Raw genomic sequence first — 19,631 nt, 5'->3', positions numbered from 1 at the left:
ACTTTAGCTTTGGAGGCAGGTTGTCTGAAGATTTGTTTATTTACTGTAATTATTATGTCATTGGTTAATGGAAGTGCTTTTCATTTAACTTGAAGCATTTCTAGAACTTCTCTTCTGCTCCTTACGTGTGTATATATATATTTAGATGAATGGCTTGCATTCTGCCCCTTTGACTTTCTCAACTTAATTCATAGCAACTGCTGTGTGAGAGGCAAGGGTTGTGTTTGTAAGTATAATGCAACGTGCTCTAGATTCATGTTGTACAGAATTCCCACTAAAGGTGCTCATCAAGTGTACTCTGTAAATATCAAATCATTCTACAGATGTTTTGTCTCTCTATGAAATTGCTGGAGGATCTGGTGACACAGGAATATTCTGGGCACTCAGTCCCTTGACATATGTCGTAGTTTGTAAGGGAGAGAAACTGCATGTGTTTATGACCTTAATTTCTGTATTATTAGCACATTGGTCCCAGTGAGTTTTAAACTTTATATTAATCTTGGTGCGTGCTACATTTGACCGGTGGCAGTAATGACTGCTACCTATCAAATGTGTTATGGCTGTTATCTGATAATGGTTTTAGCATTCTCCTTTAGATTTGACATAACTTTCTGGGAAAACCATACATGTGTTCTGGATCAATGACTACTTTAGAAACAAAAGAAAGAGAAGAATTAATGTTGCATTCTGCTTGTATCTTCTTCTTTGGAGCAGTCCAACAAACCCAGTTTGTTGGGTTTCCCTTCTGCTTTCTTTTGTCAGCTAAGAAGTGAAATATTTGTTGGAGTTTGTGTATCAGTAGACTAGGATTGGAGCCTATTAGGCTAAATACATAAAGCCATTTCACAGAAATGTATCCAAGTCAAAGTAATGGCAAAGACAAAATGCTTAGTTGGAAGGTTTTTCATGTTACAGAGGATATAGATTTATACAAAACATGTATCTAATTTATAGAGTTCTTGGAGCAAGCTCATAGAGCTTTCCTGCAAGGGTACTGGGCAGTAAACATTGCTACTTCAGGATATTTAAACAAGTATGCTTGTGATGACAGTATTCAAAGGCACAAATAAGATGCCAGTATATCATTGTTTTCCTGGTCTTCTTGCTGTCTGTATTTGGGTGGCTCCTCCTGGTTGCATGGCCTTTGAAGTAGTAAATAATTCCTTAAAACAGAATGTGAAGCTCAGTTACACTCCATATAGTCTCAGTGTTGTGATGAGCAGTTCTTGCTCAGATGTGCTGTTACTGTTGTTATTCAGTTGAAAAAGGGCTCACTGAAATTTTACTTTTCTTGGCTACCTTATGAGTAAGATGGGAGCTAGAGAGCTCTTCGAGCGCTGCCTATTTCACAAGGTTTAACATAAAAGCCATTTGTTAGTTTAAAATTAATGGGCAAGATGATATCAGGGTTGCAAACAGTGCTGTACAGAATTGAGTTTTGAAGTTGGCTTTTGGACTATTGATATTTTCATTTTGACAGCAGTAGTCTGGGTTCCCAAGAAAGAACAAATGTCAACTGAGTACTGTAATGATTTCTGGAGATTTTTGTTCTTGGATTTAGTAAGTTAATAAAACTGCTGCTTGAGACTCGCTTTAATGAATATCTTAATCTGTACATCAACAGGGATGAACAATAAATGACTGACTTGCAAACTCTTTTTCCTTCCTTGTTAGCAAGAAGTTTGGTGTGAAGTTGCTGTGATGCAGTTCTGACATGAGTGAGAGGGCTTTGGGTGTTTTTTTTAACTAGCTTTAGATTTAATTCTTGATACTGTTTAACTCAGTTTATTAACAAGTGTTGTGAGATACCTCTTTCTGCAACTGTTGTGTTATTCCCTCAAGAGAAGTTTCCCTTGTGGTTTCACAAGTTTCTGGTCCCATTGGAAATATCCATCAAGGCTAATACAATACTTAACTTGTTTGTATTTTCATTGCTGAAACCTGGAATAGATAAACATGTACAAGCTTTTCTCAAAACTGAAAGTAGCTTGAATGAAATTGATAAAACTCTGCAAAGATCTGCATATACTTTGCTTTTGATAATCTGCTGTGATTAGATTGGCTCTGTTTCTGTGCTGTTGGTCAAGGTGACCACACACTGAAGCTGATGCTGTGTGAACTATTCAAGCTGCTTGTGTGGTAATTAACACAGCTTCTTACACAGACTAATAGAGATTGTGAGAAAGCAGAAGCAAACAGATGGGGTGGGTGTTGGCATCACACAGCAGGGATGCTTAGCTCTTCATAAGTGGGTCAGTAATCTAGAGCAGAGGCTAAATAAGTAGAGGTCCTTTTGACACTAGCCCTCTAATTTGTAGTTATCTTGCTGAATCTTCCCAGTGAGCCAGTAGGATTCTAATCTCATAATCCCTGCGTATCCTCAAACTAAATGTTGGTTCTTGAGTTCACTTTTCTAAGGTATGTAATGAATTCGGTTTCATTTAAGATTATGTCTTCATGCTCTCCCTTGCAGTTTTCATACAAATGGAGCACCAGAAGCAGTCAGTGAAGAAACAACATGAGTACTAATTTGTAAGATTTCTTCTACCGGAGCAGTTTGTTTCTCATTAGCATGGATTATTCTGCTGAAATAAGTACTTTGTTAAGGGCTTGGATTTTAGTTACTGCTATTCACAAACAAAACTATGCCATGCAGTGAATAATCAACTGATATTTATAGTTTATATTCATTGTTTAAAAAGTCATTTCAGTGGTGACAGTATGCAACATTGCAATTCAAAGTAGGGAAACAAATCACTGGCTTTGGTGTTGCAGTATTTTCATGGGATCACTTGTCTCTTCTGTCTTAAAAACTACAGATGTTCTTTATGCTTGGGGGCTTTTATTTTTTTTGGTTGTTTTAGACTTGCTAAAATGATTTCTGTAAAATACCGAATAATATAAGTAATGTCAATAGAGATTAGGTGGAACAGGTTTTGGGTAGTGATGACTGGGGTTCTGTAGATTTTTTTAGTTAAAGACAAGGGGGAGGACTAGGGGAAGGGTAATTGCTTTATTACTCTATTGCTTTGTGATGCCTCGTTCTCTAGAGCATATGTTTCTGAAAACTAATGCAGAACTAAGTCCTTCCTGAGTGTTACATAGGTGCATGCTAAATTCTGCTGCTATGCCAACACTTGGCTATTGTGACAGCTCTAATAAGGTTTTATATGAAGGTTGTGTAATAAAAGATGACCTGTCAGTATTGAGCACTCCCCAGGCACACCTGTGTTCCTTCTTTGTTTTATGTTGTAATCCATTCGCTGTCCCCCAGCAGGTCCCACCTTGTGTTGTGCCTGCTTACCCCCTTGCTGGACCCACAGAGTGCTGCTGCATCTCCTCACATTGCTGGCAGTTGTGTTGCTGGCACAGTCTGCATGGTGCAGTGCTGAACAGGGGCAGACCCTGATATAGCTCAGTGCAGAGCTGCACTTTTATTTTTGTCCTATATGGAGGAGGATAAAGAAGAAACAGGTGCCTCCCATCAATCTCAGCATCTGTAGTCTTCATTTTAGTTCTGCGTAGTGAGTGGAGCTTTTGTGCGTGCCCTGACACGGCTGTTGCTGACTGGGAGGAGGAGGCACTGAAAGATGCATCTATAACAGTATACCTCTGTTTCTTCTTTCCAGATGTTTGCGTGTGTCCTGGTTTCAGTTAGGACAGAGTTAATTTTCTTCCTAGTAGCTGGTAGAATGTCGGGTTAAACCACGACAGTGTGCTCACTCAGTACTCTAAAAGAGTTTGATACAGCATCAAAGAACTTCCTGGTTCTAAGTTAAAAGAACAAACGTTCTTCTTGAACAGATAAATTTGTGTTGATGTTAATGGTTATATTACAGTTAATATGAAAGCTTGCTTTTGATACTGTGTATGAAACAGTACTTAACACTTGAATCTTGGTTTTAATGAGAGATCTTGAGTTTCTGCGGAGGAGGTAAATCTTACTACTGCTTGATAGTAGAGGAATCTCTGGTACAAGAGAAAAATGATGTTGAATATCGATGGAAAAGTGATGTGGCAGTATACTGGCTGAAGTAAGGTTTTAAGACCAACTTCTTTAAATCCCCATTCAAGGATTCTTTTCTAGGGTGCTTTAGAGTCTTAAGTGAAATGAAGCACTTGCTCCCAGTGCAGAGGGAAGGTTGATATTCCTGTCAGACCCTTGCTTTCCATCCTGCTCTGCCATTAGAGTTTTTAGAAGGTGCTATCTGCAAAATAGTTGTTCTTGCTTAAGTTTGATATGAATGTGAAAAACGTAGTCTTATCTGTGTTTTCTGCCCTTCTTGCTCAATATAAGGGATAGCATCCCTCTGTTATGGTTCCTGATTTTTCAGAAGCTTGCTTTGGCTTTTTTCAGCAGCCTCCAAAATCTTGCAGTTGTTTTGAAGAGTGTGGCTGATTTATAGCCAACAAGTAAACTTCTAAAGCACCTGGCTTCTGCTTCAAATATGAGGTGAATTCTGTGTCTTTACCACTCAGGCAGAGAAGACCCCCCACCCCCGAGTGGACTTTGTGGTTTTGGGAATATAGAAGACTTCAAGGGAGTATTGGATAAAATGCAAAGCAGACAATTGCAAGTGAAGTGGCTGGTTGGCGTTGAGATTACAAGCTACCTGCTGAGCTTGTTAGGATGAAATATTTTAAAGGTGTACCTGTTACATACTTTTCAGTTCCACCAACAGTGAATGGTGGTAACTCTTTAAACTGCTGTCATGGAACTGATCACACCCAAGTTATCCTGAGGAAATACTATGGTGGTGGTATTCATTCCAAGCATTGCAGATAGAAGATGATTTTAATACCATTTTTTCCTTAAGTCGCAATGTCTGTGTGTATATACGTAGGCTACTTCTGAAGGCTGTATTTTTTTTATGAAGCAAAAATCTGCATATCCAGGAGTTTCTTTTGTGTGACTTCTGAGCCTAAAAGCCTACTCTTGATGTAAAAGTGATTAATGCTATTGATCTCTGACACAAGATTTCTTTTGTTCTTATACTTAAGCATAGCTTATTGTGTGTTAAAATTGTTTTCTGAAAGTTGGTTCTTGTATTACGTAATGTTGGCCTCCATAGATGGAGCTAAATAATGTTGATTACAAGTATTTACAAAGGAGGTAACAGTGGAAATAAATTAGGCAAAGAGAAGACCTTAAAGATGGACAGGTAGCTTGGAACTGTTGGTTGAGAGCAAGCAAATGGTTTAAATTGAGATTCTCGTGCCTTTTTCTTCAGATAACTGAATAAAAAATCATCTATAATTTAGGTGTAATGCTGCTGTGGTTTAACCTGCCTGACAGCTAAGTACCACGCAGCTGTTTGCTCAGCCTCCCCCCTCCCTCTCTGGGATGGGGGAGAGAATTAGAAAGAAATTAAAGCCTGTGGATTGAGATAAAGACATTATTATTGTTTTCCTTTCTTTCCTGTCCTAATAACAATGGTGATAGTAGTACTAATAATAATGCGTATGAAACAAGTGATGCACAATGCAATTGCTCACCACCCGCTGACCGATGCCCAGCCTATCCCCGAGCAGCTGGCCCCCCTACCCTGGCTAGCCACCCCTATCTGTTGTTCAGCATGACATCAGATGGTATGGAATACCCCTTTGGCTAGTTTGGGTCAGCTGTCCTGGGTCTGTCCCCTCCCAGCTCCTGCTGCACCCCCAGCCTGCCCACTGGCAGGACAGAGCGAGAAGCTGAAGCATCCTTGGTTTGGTGTAGGCACTGCTCTGCAACAATTAAAACATCAGTGTGATATCAGCACTCTTCTTATCCTAAGCCAAAACATAGCATTCTACCAGCTACTAGGAGGAAAATTAACTCTGTCCTAAGTGAAACCAGGACAAAAGCTGACTGGCTTTATTCAGTATACTAACTGGTAGTACAGGCTCTGTTTTTTTAAGTTTCATGTTTGTTTGGGAAGTGATTGTATGCAATAACCTAGTCTTAAGGATGCTTTTGATCACTGCTACAGCAGAGCTGTCAAGTTAACCTGGCTTCTAGAATAGATTGGTCTCAAGCTGTTAAGATCTTTCCCCAAAATGGGGTACTTCAGCAACAGCAACATAGAAATTCCTTTGCTGCTTCTCATGTTAAGGCTGTAGAATATGGGTGACTTCCCCAATTATGCTGGGGAACAGGGGAGTGGTTCCTCTGGAAACAGTGTTAGGAGAGAACCCTTTTCAGAAGGGACAGGCAGCACAGAAGGGGTGGTGGTGTGGCTCTCTATATTAGTGTTTTGATGTTGTGGAACTCGAGGCTGGGAATGACAAGGTCGAGTCCCTTTGGGTTAGGATTGGCAGGGACAACAAGGCTAGCGTCCTGGTCGGGGTCTGTTATAGACCGCCGAACCAGGATGAGGAGACGGAAGAGGAATTCTACAGGCAGCTGACAGAAGTTGCGAAATCTTCAGCGCTTGTTCTCGTGGGGGACTTCAACTTCCCTGACATATCCTGGAAGCACAACACAGCCCAGAGAAAGCAGTCTAGGAGGTTTCTGGAGAGCGTGGAAGATAGCTTCCTGACGCAGCTGGTTAGTGAACCTACCAGGGGTGGTGCCCCGCTAGACCTTCTCTTCACAAACAGAGAAGGACTGGTGGAGGATGTGATTGTCGGGAGCTGTCTTGGGCAGAGTGACCACGCAATGGTGGAGTTCACTATTCTTGGCAAGGCCAGGAAGGGGACCAGTAAAACCGCTGTGTTGGACTTCCGGAGGGCTGACTTTGAGCTGCTCAGGACACTGGTTGGTAGAGTCCCTTGGGAGGCGGTTCTGAAGGGCAGAGGGGTCCAGGAAGGCTGGGCGTTCTTCAAGAGGAAAATCTTAATGGCGCAGGAACAGTCTGTCCCCACGTGCCCAAAGACGAGCTGGCGGGGAAGAAGACCAGCCTGGCTGAACAGAGAATTGTGGCTTGAGCTTAGGAGGAAAAAGAGGGTTTATAAGCTTTGGAAAAGTGGGCAGGCCACTAGGGAGGACTATAAGGATGTTGCGAGGCTGTGCAGGGACAAAATTAGGAAGGCCAAAGCTCATCTGGAGCTCAATCTGGCTACTGCCGTTAAAGATAACAAAAAACGTTTCTATAAATACATCAACACAAAAAGGAGGACTAAGGAGAATCTCCATCCTTTACTGGATGTGGGGGGAAACTTAGTTACAAGAGATAAGGAAAAGGCGGAGGTGCTTAATGCCTTCTTTGCCTCAGTCTTTAGCAGCAATACCGGTTGTTCTCTGGATACCCAGTACCCTGAGCTGGTGGAAGGGGATGGGGAGCAGGATGTGGCCCTCACTATCCATGAAGAACTGGTTGGTGACCTGCTACGGCACTTAGATGTGCACAAGTCGATGGGGCCGGATGGGATCCACCCAAGGGTACTGAGGGAACTGGCAGAGGAGCTGGCCAAGCCACTATCCATCATTTATCAGCAGTCCTGGCGATCGGGGGAGGTCCCAGTTGACTGGCGGCTAGCAAATGTGACGCTCATCTACAAGAAGGGCCGGAGGGCAGACCTGGGAAACTATAGGCCTGTCAGTTTGACCTCAGTGCCAGGGAAGCTCATGGAGCAGATCCTCTTGAGAGTCATCACGCAGCACTTGCAGGGCAAGCAGGTGATCAGGCCCAGTCAGCATGGGTTTATGAAAGGCAGGTCCTGCTTGAGGAACCTGATCTCCTTCTATGACAAAGTGACACGCTGGGTGGATGAGGGAAAGGCTGTGGATGTGGTCTACCTTGACTTCAGCAAGGCTTTTGACACCGTCTCCCGCAGCCAGTTTCTTGAGGAGAATGCTGTTCTTGGCTTGGACTGGCGCACGCTTCGTTGGGTTAGAAACTGGCTGGATAGCCGGGCCCAAAGAGTCGTGGTGAATGGAGCCAAGTCCAGTTGGAGGCCAGTCACTAGTGGCGTTCCCCAGGGCTCGGTGCTGGGGCCGGTCCTCTTTAATATCTTCATCGATGATCTGGATGAGGGCATTGAGTGCACCCTCAGTTTGAGTTTGCAGATGACACCAAGCTAGGTGCGTGTGTCGATCTGCTTGAGGGTAGGAAGGCTCTGCAGGAGGATCTGGATAGGCTGCACCGATGGGCTGAGGTCAACTGCATGAAGTTCAACAAGGCCAAGTGCTGGGTCCTGCACCTGGGGCGCAATAACCCCAAGCAGAGTTACAGGCTGGGAGATGAGTGGTTGGAGAGCTGCCAGGCAGAGAAGGACCTGGGAGTGATGGTGGATAGTCAGCTGAATATGAGCCAGCAGTGTGCTCAGGTGGCCAAGAAGGCCAACAGCATCCTGGCTTGTATAAGAAACAGTGTGGCCAGCAGGGCTAGGGAGGTGATCGTCCCCCTGTACTCGGCTCTGGTGAGGCCGCACCTCAAGTACTGTGTTCAGTTTTGGGCCCCTCGCTACAAGAAGGACATCGAGGTGCTTGAGCGGGTCCAGAGAAGGGCAACCAAGATGGTGAGGGGCCTGGAGAACAAGTCCTACGAGGAGTGGCTGAGGGAGCTGGGCTTGTCCAGCCTGGAGAAGAGGAAGCTCAGGGGCGACCTTATCGCTCTCTACAGGTACCTCAAAGGAGGCTGTAGCGAGGTGGGGGTTGGTCTGTTCTCCCGCATGCCTGGTGACAGGATGAGGGGGAATGGGCTTAAGTTGCGCCAGGGGAGCTTTAGGTTGGATGTTAGGAAGAACTTCTTTACCGAAAGGGTTGTTAGGCATCGGAACAGGCTGCCCAGGGAAGTGGTGGAGTCACCATCCCTGGAAGTCTTTAAAAGACGTTTAGATGTAGAGCTTAAGGATATGGTTTAGTGGGGACTGTTAGCGTTAGGTCAGAGGTTGGACTCGATGATCTTGAGGTCTCTTCCAACCTAGAAATTCTGTGATTTTGTGAGAGTTCCAACATCTGCTGCGAAGCTGTGAGCACCTTAGCTACGAGGACAACAGCAGGCAGTTGGATTGGCACAATGGATCCTAAAATAACATTGCTAACCAGACAGAGGTGAAGTCTGTTTTCCCAGCAACAGAACTTGGCATCCTCTGTTAGTTTGTAGTAGAGTTTTAATAATACTATATTTGAGTTGGGGATGGACATTAATTCTTAATCATAGCTCACAAGCTGAGAACTGCTGTGTATAAGGAACATTCTCAAACCATATCCTTTATTTCAGTCTACACATTCATTTACGTGTAAAATGCATGCGCTGGAGAGGTGTAGCAGGAGGATCAATTTGCCTCTGCTCTTATCAGTTCTGTAATTATGGTGGGACTTGAACGTTGTCTCCATGTTCTCCATGGAAGACTAAAGAAAGTTCTCAGTGCTTTCTAAATGCATGGGGCTGGTTTCTGACCTCTGTAGGGTAGTAAGGATGGACTGACACTGCTTTGCAGTGGCTTCCTGTGGTGTGAGATACCTCTTTGCTGGCTGCTAGTCAGGTAAAAGCCTGCCTGCATTGCTCAGACAACACACAGATAATTGTGTAGGAAAAAAATAGCTGTTGCTGAAAGTGGCAAGTGCAAAGCAGTTGATTTTGGGGATACTTTCTGATATTTTGCAGTGTTTTCTAATAATTGTTTTTTGTAATTTCATGGTGACAACTTTCACCTGGTGCGTGCTCTGTAGTGCTCTGTTGTGCAGCCTGGGTTAGCACACAGAAAACAACAGTGCTCATAGATTTCCTTGGGGTCTTCCTCAGAACCAGGTGGCAGAAGCTGGAGCCTGGTGTTCGAAGACCATCTCCTCCCCAGAAGAAATGTGCCCAGTCCTTTTTAGTTTCCAGAGACCCAGGTTGGTAGGTTTATGGCTGTAGATAGAAGTACAATGGCCATAATTATATATATATATTTAAAATGACGTGTGTAAGCTCTGGATTGCAGAACCATTAGGTGCTGTGTGGGCATATAATGAGAAATAAAATTCATATTGAGTTTGATTTCCGGTCTCCATGAAGCTGAAGTTGTAAACCTGAGGTGAGCAATTAATAAGACAGTATTGGTGATGCTACCTATGTCTACTTGAAAACTCTTATGCATTTCCTTGAACTTCAAAACTATCTTATGTCAGTTTAATTGGTGTCTTCACAAAACTAAACTTGGAAATTAAAACCAAGTATCTGCTAGTGGCCATTCACAGCTTTCTCAGTTTCTTTTAGGCTGCTGAATGAAAAATAATTTAAGTTGGTTCAGATCAGTTAACTATGGTTTAACAACACCTAACTGTGGAAGTACCAATTTGTCTGGCATTAATATTCATGCTCTGTATATTTTAAAACCTTTACTCAAGGGAGCTGAATAACTGCACAACTTAATGTTCTTGTCTTCAGAAACTAGCTTTAAATGAATACCTCTTTGAAGCTTGATTGTGAAAACAGCGCTTTGAGCGTTCGTTACTGAAAATCTGCTTTTGTGAACCAGTCAACATTGTCTTGTGGTACTGTTTTTTAAAGAACTATTATGGATTGGGATGATTGGGCTGTGACAGAGTATAGCAAATGCTCAAAGCAGAGCAAGGCAAGAAGTTGAGTACTGCCACTCCCCTTTCTCTAGCCCTTTTTACTTAACTTCAGGCTACAATGTAGAAGTTAAGTTTTGTTTGCTTTGATTCATAGCATTGTTGTCTTTGTTATGTAGGGTAGTATGCAGGACTCGTGAACAGAAGTATTTATTTTCTAATAACTTATTCCTTTACCAGCTCTTCTCAACTGTCTGCTTTGCAGCAAGACCTTATTCCTAGTGTCTTGATGCAGAAGAATATCAGTAGGGAGCTGTCTAGGCAGTGTATATTATGTCATTCAGGAGCCTTGTTGTAGTGTAGGTAAGTCGCTCTTTAGAAGATAAATTTGAAAATTGAAGTTTTCTAGCCTTCTAAAGTAGCATTAATTGAAATTAAGAGTGATGGCTTGTTATAATGTAATTGAGTAAAGATTTATTAAATATACTAAAATATTACTCTTGATTCTTGCATAGCTGTGATGTTGAGGACTGAATTGCTGTTAACTAAGATGAAACTTCACTGTAGACGTAGTTCAAATTACTACATCTTATAATATTGATGTCATCCTGAAAAAGGAAGTCTTAGAGCATTAAACAAAGAAACTTAGGGCTGCCAAATTTAAAGTCATGTGGTTCAGGAAGTCACATGACTTACCCCTATAATTTTTTTAGAGTTGGTATGCCAACCAGAAAGCGTTGGCATGTCATTTGAGGCAGAGCAACATGTAAAACTGTAAATGTGCCAGATACTAGCCAATAGCAAAATGCTGCATAGTTAAAAAGAGCTTGCCTTTTGAGTCAGGAGGAAAAATTGCTGAATTTGAAGACCTTGTTAGTACTAATTGGAGCACTGGGTGCAGTCTTAGGGAGATGTGGGTTCTAGTCCTGGCTCTGCTGCCCTTTCTTGGGTGACTGTACCGACTTCTAACTTGTCATTTTTCAGTATAAGTGGAGATGATTTTCTTTTTTTTGTTCTAAGGTGTGCGATAATGCTACCTTCGCACCAGCATAAACTGAATTATTTGGTTAGGGAGTGAGCTTAAGGCATTGTTCCTACTGGAGCATTACTGATATGGAAAGCAAATTTAGGGGTGAAAAGCTGTTGGAATCTGTGGAAGTTCTTTATCTTCAAGTAACTGTTGCTCCTCATTAAGATGGTTTTAGTGGTAAGAAGCAGGAAGAGATGGTCAGGAGTTGGAATAAAAAAGTGTTTAAATTAGCTTGATTTTATATTCTGTTAAGTATTTGTGCCAGATTAAGAAGGGATGCTGGGGTTGTGGAATTTTAGGCAAACGAAAAATGGTGATTTGTGATTACTTTAGCAACTTATCACTCAGTAGATCCTAGTAACAAGCTATGACTAGCAGGAATAATATCTGTATATGACACCTTATGTTATCATTAAGACGACATCTTGATCATTCAAGAAGAATATATTGACAATAAAGCACAGTCAATGTTAAGCCTCAAATAACCTCATAAATAGTACTTATTTTTCTTCAGTAAAGAAACAGGCTTCAGTCAGCCCAAGCCAGTGCTAAACCACTGGCTTGCTGTGGTAATTAATGTCTTTATCAGGCCAGCTATTCAGTGTGGTAAAGATTCCTCTGCTCGTTATATTCCTGCTTTGTAGAAGTCAGCCAGTTTAGTTTTCTTGTTATTGTAACAGAGCACCTGAGCGCTGTTTGCTAATGTGAATGTTTTATGACAAACAGTTTTATAGGAAAAACTTCCAAATTGTGTAGATCAGGCAGTTAGTCTAGGAAGAATTTATAGGATAAACAACATGCTGCAGTTCTCTTACTGTTGCAGCTTTGAACACAAGTAGCCAGTTAATGGGTTCCCTACTGATTTAATCCTACTTGTAATCTACACCTGCCAATTTAATAAAAGCAATTTCCTGCGTCTTGTTTACTGCTTGTTACTACTTGCTTACTCTGATTTGGTTGCTGTGCTGGTTGGTGGAAAACTTCTGAAATTTACTGTATACAATGCTATAGTCTCATCATGAACAGCTTTTGTTGGCCTGTGTCATGCTGCATTGTTTGAAGCAGACCAGCGGGATACAAGAGAACAATCAGAAGCTGGAGTAGGTTCACATCTCACTGCATGTGCTTCAAAATTGGCAGAAGAACAGTGAGATCAGGGAAATCCCATTGGACGAGTGCTGCACAGTAATCTGACTTCAGCATTTGTTCAGAAAAAAGATTCCCCAAATTGTGGCTTTGCATTCTGAAATGTGCAAGCAAGTTTTTGATAGGTCAGGAATTAAAAACTTTCACTTGGAGTCTTTGTCTGTAATTGGAGGTAAACTGAGCATTTCTTTGTGCGCTCAGTTTCTTACCTACTGGATAGGTAGAAGCCAGATACAAAAGAAGTAAACTCAGTGTTGCTTAAATGTGTATTTTTAAGGTTACTGTTGAGTTGAATTGGTGAGTTACATTCCAGAACTGGTCTTCACTTCCTCTTAGTTTTGTGGGAAGCTTCAGGTCAAGTTCTTATGTTGATATTTTAAGTAACTTTTTAACTCATGCTGTAGTTCTGAAACCTTGAACATGAAGAAAATCTAGTATCAACTGATATGGAGTCTTTCAGCTCTGTTGTGGAAAGCTGTGTTTGAAGTACTGCTTGACTTTCAGGTGTTTGGTTGAAAGAGTTTTCTCTTTAATAGGTCACTCAAATGTTAATTTCATGGACTCTTAAGTACACTTTTTAAGAGCACCTTCTGAACCTAGATGTATTTGTGGAAGTCTGCAGCAGCACAGCATCTGCTCACCAAAACTTACTGGTAGTTCTTTCCTATCTTTCTGTAATAAACACGTCCCCTTCTGTAACAGTGAGGGGAGCTTGAATATAAACTTAAGTTCTGTCCTTGCTATGACCTTTAGCTGTATCCATTCTGGTGAATTTCACACAGCTAATAATGAAAATGCCTCTTTGTTCATTTATCTAACTTTTGTCTGTTTTGCTTATGTCCAATTTATCTATCTTACTGCTTTAACAAGACATTAGTCTGCTAAGTGTTTAGAGCTCAGTGTTTTGCTGTTTCCCATGTCTTTCAGTGAGATGAATATAGGTGGAGAACAGAAGGCCTACTGCCAATGGGATTGTGCCTGTGGCAAATTGCATTGGTGACAGTCATTTAAAAAATGTTGTAATATCCTGCTCAGTGATGAGACATTTTTACCGTGGCCCAGAGCTGGAATATGTGCTCCTCAAGTGGAGACCCTTTGGTGTTTTCTCCAGTAACCAGCCTTTCCCAGAAGGATTTCACCAGTTCCCTTTGCACTGAGAAGCTGTATACTTGAATGCTGATATTCTCAAGCTTTTGAAATTCTGATCTTTGGCTGCAGTAGTACAGGGAGAGAGCAGGGTAACTGCCACATCAGCACAGGGCAGGTGCTGGTAGATCAGGGTTGACACCTGACAAGTAGAGTGAGGAAGAGGAAAACTATTGGATGTCTTTAGAAAGTACTTCAGCTGTTAAGCAACTGCATGTGAGGCAAGAGTGCTTGTAGGCATTGTCTGCAGTTGTGTGTTCTGGGTATGGATCATGAACAAGATGCCAAGTACTTCAGGATTTGTCTGTCATCTTAATGTTTCCTTTTGCCTAGCTCTAGGCAGTGAAGCTCAAGAAATAGGCTTTGATTTGTATTCTAAGGGATCTTGTCCCATGCATACTGAGGTTTTCTGTCATTAATGTCTGATATGGGGTCCCATATTCTGTTCTGGCCTGAGGAGAATAGAGGCCTGTAGCCAGGCACCTTGTCTGACTGATTTTTGCTTTTACTCAATGTGTAAGGCCATGCAGTATCTCAGCAAACAAGCCAAGTACATTTAAAAAAAAATAAAAATAAAAATTAAAAAAAATTGCTTTCTTGTACCTGAACACTGATACTTCAAGCCTTTTTATGGCTTCCTTGATGATTATGAATTTTCTTTAATATTTCTAATAAAATACAGGCATTGCTGTGAGTGAAGGCAGTGTGATTTAACCGAAGCCAGTCATTTTTATATTTGCATATATCAATTTGCTGTAACAGTCATAGCACAGGTACCATTCAGTTCTTCTCCCCACTATGTTGCTTGGGGAAGCTTTCTCTATGGCTCAAACCTTACCTTCATTCAACTCCTCTTAGTTGCAGGGAATTCTGCATGTACTGGGGACCTTAGTTATGTAATACTTGAATTTCTTTGAGATTTGGGAGAAGGGAGAATAAAGTGCTTTGAAAAGGGGCCTTATATCTGTACTTTTGCCTTTGTTGGCAGTTTGTTGAACATGTGACCAGGAAGAAGCCTGCCTTGAGAAAAGGCAGGAGAAGCAGATGCTGTTCATTGAGTTGAGTGGCTGGCCTGGCACTATGCAGGGCTGGGAGAAAACAGCTGCTGGCCCTCCTCTGGGCAATGGGTGGCCCTGCTGTTGGCCTCTAACAGAGTCTTTTGTACCTCGCCTTCCACTTCTGTGTCCCATGTGGACATCTGTGGAGTTTAAGCTAAAGTAAATGGCATTGTTCAAGGACCTTTTTTCCCCTCTTTCACATAGTGTTAGAGAGGTTAACTGTATCCCACAGCTCCTGCTTTTCTGGTTATTTTGATGTGTTTATTTTTTAGCACACTTCTACTTATAAGGAAGGTTACTTGAGTCATTTTCCACAGTTCAAATGATGAATTTTGTATTTGATGCAACTTTTTTAATGTGTTACATAAAATTCAATGTCAACTTCTTTTCCTTGAAAGGGCTCTGATTAAGAGGAGAGTTGTGTAATGGTTCCTGACTTATATTCCACTCAGTATGCACATCTGTAAACATTTCTTGGCTATAGTATGTCTTCAGCGTTTGTGTGGGAAGGAAGGAGGCAGGGAGAAAAGGTACAGTTACTGTTCTGAACAAATAATCTGTGTTGCATATGCTGGAAGAAAAGTCTGGATTTTGGATTCTGGGAGAGAGGTGGAGCAAAGCTTTTTTTTTTTTTTTTTTTTTTAAATGTATTGAGGGCTACTTACAAATAAAAGTAAATTGAAAGGGTTGGAGGTACTTGAGGAAGCACTCATAATTGTGGGAGCTGAGTGCCCAGCTGCCAGTATTGCTGTTGTTTTGTTGAGTTTGTGCTGAGAGAGAAAATTGTGCTCTCAGTTCTGTAAGAGCTTTCTCTTCTGCAGTCCAGGTCTCCTTTAGACATTACTTAATATCCTTTTCCTATCCTTAACAGGCTCTGTTGCTTCCTTTGAAGAATGGGAGAATCTGGTAGCTGTCTAACTGCCCACCTATACTTCTGTCCAAGTACCTGTTTACTCTGGTTGCTAATACTATCCTTTAACTGAATTTCTTTTTTTTTCCTAGTGGTCTGTTTCTCTACTTGTGTCTATCACAGAACAGTCTCATTGGAAGAGTTGTGTCCAGCTCCTTTTAATGAGTGCCACTGCAGATTTGTCTAAGTGATTTTTAAGAGGAATTCAGGCTTGTGCTTTTATTCAGCATTGGTCAAGATATTAGCTCATCACTCTAGCTGGTGCTTAGAAAAATAATTTCATACTAAATTCCCAAGTCTTTACACAAGAAAAAGAGATTAGTATTTCTGTGTTACTTCACAATATTCACAAACAGAAATGTACTGCTATAGCTTTGAGTCGTGCCAGTTGATGAATGTGTGTGTCTGCTTATTTATATTTAAGTGAGCAGATGATATTGTGTCACTATAATGTAGGCTGATGGAAATGTACTGGTCAGTTCTGCTGGAATGCAAAATGATGCGGGATCCAAAGAGGAGTAGGCTAGATCTCATGAAAGCAACTTAAAATTTGCGTTGCTATTGCAGATCTGTTTAATGTTTTCTAACTGAGAACAGATCTGAGTGCAGATGATCTTTTCCCTGCCACCCCAGCATGGGGAAAATAAACTACGAGCAACATGTAATTCAGTAGCTGAGGCATTTAAGTGAGCCAAAGTATACTTTACAGGAAGCTTTTGTTCAGACAACTGGCTGTACAGCTAGCTGAGATGCTGTTTGCAAATACAGGCAGTGTAATTGGCATTGCTGCTGGATGATGCAGATGTTTTAGCCTGTAATATGGAGAAATGCTAGCTGCCAGTATAAAGGAAGGACTGTCAAGTTGGAATATAAAAGTAGCTACATACTTTCCTTTGAAACCTGGAATTAAGGAAACCATGATCAGGCAGATTTCATAGGAGGTTAACTGTGCTGAATACAATCTACGTAATTCATGAATCTTTTTGATTGCTGATCTTGATTAATCTGTATTATCTCTCAGCATTTCAAATCTATCTTTCCTGTTATCTTCAAGACCCATGTTCCAAAGGTTTGGTATACCCCTTTGTATGCATCCCTCTGAGCTTTATGGGTTTTTGAACCCCAGTGGTCATCAGGAAGAAACCAGCAGAAGAGGAAGAAGGATTCAGTTCTTTCATCTACCAGTTGATCTTTTTCTTAGTATCAGTGGAGTAAAGGACAGTGTCCTCACAGGAGTGCAACTTCGATCCAGCTATACCAGTGCTGAACTGGAGCTTAAGTTAATATAACTGTGTTCTTGTTTTCCAGTTCTGTGTTGTGTATAAGGTCTTAGACTTAAGATCTTACATAATTAAATAAAAGATACAGGTCTTCAGTCTATAGACATTAACCTGTTTTCTGAGGCAAATTTTACAGAAGCAGCCACGAGTAATGTTAAGGCAATGTAACTTGCTCCTTTCTTATGAGAAAATTGGATTCTGTAAGTCTGGTAACTTTTTTTTTTTTGTGTGTTCTAACTGAATTTTGGATAGTTTTACTTCAAGAACGAATTCTTGTTATAACCAATTCTGTACCTCCTTCCTGCCCCCGTGACAAAATCTCAGTGAAGGTAGTAAGTCCTGTAACTGGTAGGCTGCTATGGAAACATTTGTGTGCCTGTACTAAGTAACTTCTTTACTGCAAGTGAACACTTCATCTTTATTTGCATTTTTCTCACTTTGAGTAAAATTGAGTGAAAACATAAGTGTCAGGCTCACAACTCTAGAAAAGCTTTGAATGGGAATTTTGAATTTAGGAAATGAACTTATTCTTGTCTCCCATGTAAAAGTGAATAAAAGGAGTACTGTCACAATTTGCTGAAATTGTTTTTCTTTCAGTGGCAGCTCCAGCACTACAAATGCCTCAGGAAAAGGTAGGGGCAACTACCTTTGGTGGTAGAAAGGCCTGTTGAGGTTAAGGTGTAGGAGAAAGATGAATGGAAAAGATTACCTTGAAAGTGAACTTGCAAACCTGTTACTGGCTGTGGACTCTGAAGAGTATGGTCCAGGAAAAAAATCAGGAGTTCAAGTGTATTGCCTAAGAAATAGGGGAGGTCAGTGTCCAAGACCTTTATGTGATGATTCCTGAGTAATACAGACTTCGGCTAATGTGATGAAATTTGCTTTTCAAATTTCATTTTTCATCTTTCTAGTGCTACCACTTCAGTTAAGGAAGAGACTGTCAACTCCATGCCTTCCAGCTCCTGTACAGTCATCCTGTTTCTTTGCAGGACTGAAGAGTAACATGGAATTGCAGTTATGCTTGAGCTGTGACAATATTTACCAATTTTTATAGAGAGCTTCTACTACTTGATATGTAAATGTCTTTGAAGTGGTTCCACCAAACTTGCATCTGATGTAGTGTTTGTTGCAAGTACTTCATTTAGTACACAGAAAGTACCTAAAGCATGCAGTGTTTCCAATACTGTGAACAGTTTTAGTGGTAAGAGGGTTGCTTTGTTCAATCTGTCACTCAGGAAAAAGCTTAAATTCACAATAGTAGTTACCTGTTCAAGCTGATGTCTGTATATTACATGTGTAACTATTCTGATGCACACACAGTACTGTTTAAAATTGTGCTGACTTCAGGTTCTTTCAGCTATAACCTTCAATAAACATCTCTGCACAACTGGATATCATTGACAAGACCTACCACCTTTGTCCGTATGCGTATCATCTATTTTGCAAATGCACTTGGGGAAAGTACAGGGATATCTTGGAGTGTATGCAGTGCAGTGTCAGCTTGTCCAAATAGCTGTGACCACAGCATCAAACAGCACTTGAATCTTGCAAATTAGTACCTCTGGCTTTTAGCTGTGCTGAGGAACTGAACCTGATTAGGCAAACACCAAGCTGAGGAGGCTTTATTAGTTGGCATCTGGACATCTGCAAAGGCTGTGGACTGTTCTGTGTTGATGCATCTCCAGTCATGGGGGTTTCTAATTCAGAATTAGTGCCACTGCAAATCAGAATGCAAATTGCTTCCTGAATTTGCTAAGATGAGATCGTACTGTCACAGACTAATATTAATATGATGGTTGGCAATACATCTTTCAGGAAATTGAAAGCAGTACGTTATTCTGTTCCTTTTTCCACCTCAATGGGCAGTGTCCTTTGCCACTAATCGTACTGCAAATAAAAAAAATCTGTCTTCAGTCTGTTTTCCCGTTGATGCACTCCATCTACTCTAGACTACTTCATCCTTTACAGTGTATATCTCATTATTATGGATTCTGATACAGGCATTGATTCTTCTAGTAAGTATATGAGTTTAAAAAAAAGGCAAACAGCTTGCTTAAGCGTGGTTCAAACTGCTTTTGTCCATGTTCATTCTTTATGGGCAGGTTTAAAAACTCATATTTGAAGTAGATGCCTACTTCTGTAGTAGGCTTGAATAGTAGGTTTACTTGATATAAGTAAGATAGCTTGTACTGTTCATGCTGATTGGGATCATTATCTCTACCATGTAGACTTACATAATACAAAGACATTTTGGTTATGTTCTTCTTTATGTTCTTCCTGCACCTATGTTTTTCCTATGTGTCAGTATTGCGTGTCTTACTAAAGAGAAGTGGTTTGGGCACTTTGTCTCAAAATTGTGAAGTGTTGCTACAGCTCTCTGCTGTTTAGGTAATTTCTTGCCCAGAGTACGGATTTTTGGAGCTTGGATTTTCCTGTTAAAGGAAATGATGAAATGGAAGAATTGAAGGCATACCTTGTGCTGTTGCATGCTGATAGCCACATTAAAGATTCTTCTTATTAGAATTGTGTAATATCATCTGAGATGCTGCTCCTTATAAGCAGATAAAAAGGTTGAAACTCCAACTCTTACAGCCCTTCCCATTTAGGGAAAGGCTTAAACAGAAGTAGTGTTGGT

General features: G+C 41.1%; 1 protein-coding gene across 2 annotated transcripts in view; it reads left to right on the top strand.

Moving 5' to 3' along the window:
* LOC309889546 (mothers against decapentaplegic homolog 2-like) overlaps nt 1–19,631 on the top strand; it is a 40,551-nt gene that overhangs the window by 712 nt on the left and 20,208 nt on the right. The window lies entirely within an intron of this gene.

This window comes from Aythya marila, assembly GCF_965140915.1.
Source record: "Aythya marila genome assembly, chromosome: W".
In the NCBI taxonomy this organism is placed as follows: Eukaryota; Metazoa; Chordata; class Aves; order Anseriformes; family Anatidae; genus Aythya; species Aythya marila.
This window is presented reverse-complemented; position numbering and strand designations above follow the sequence as displayed.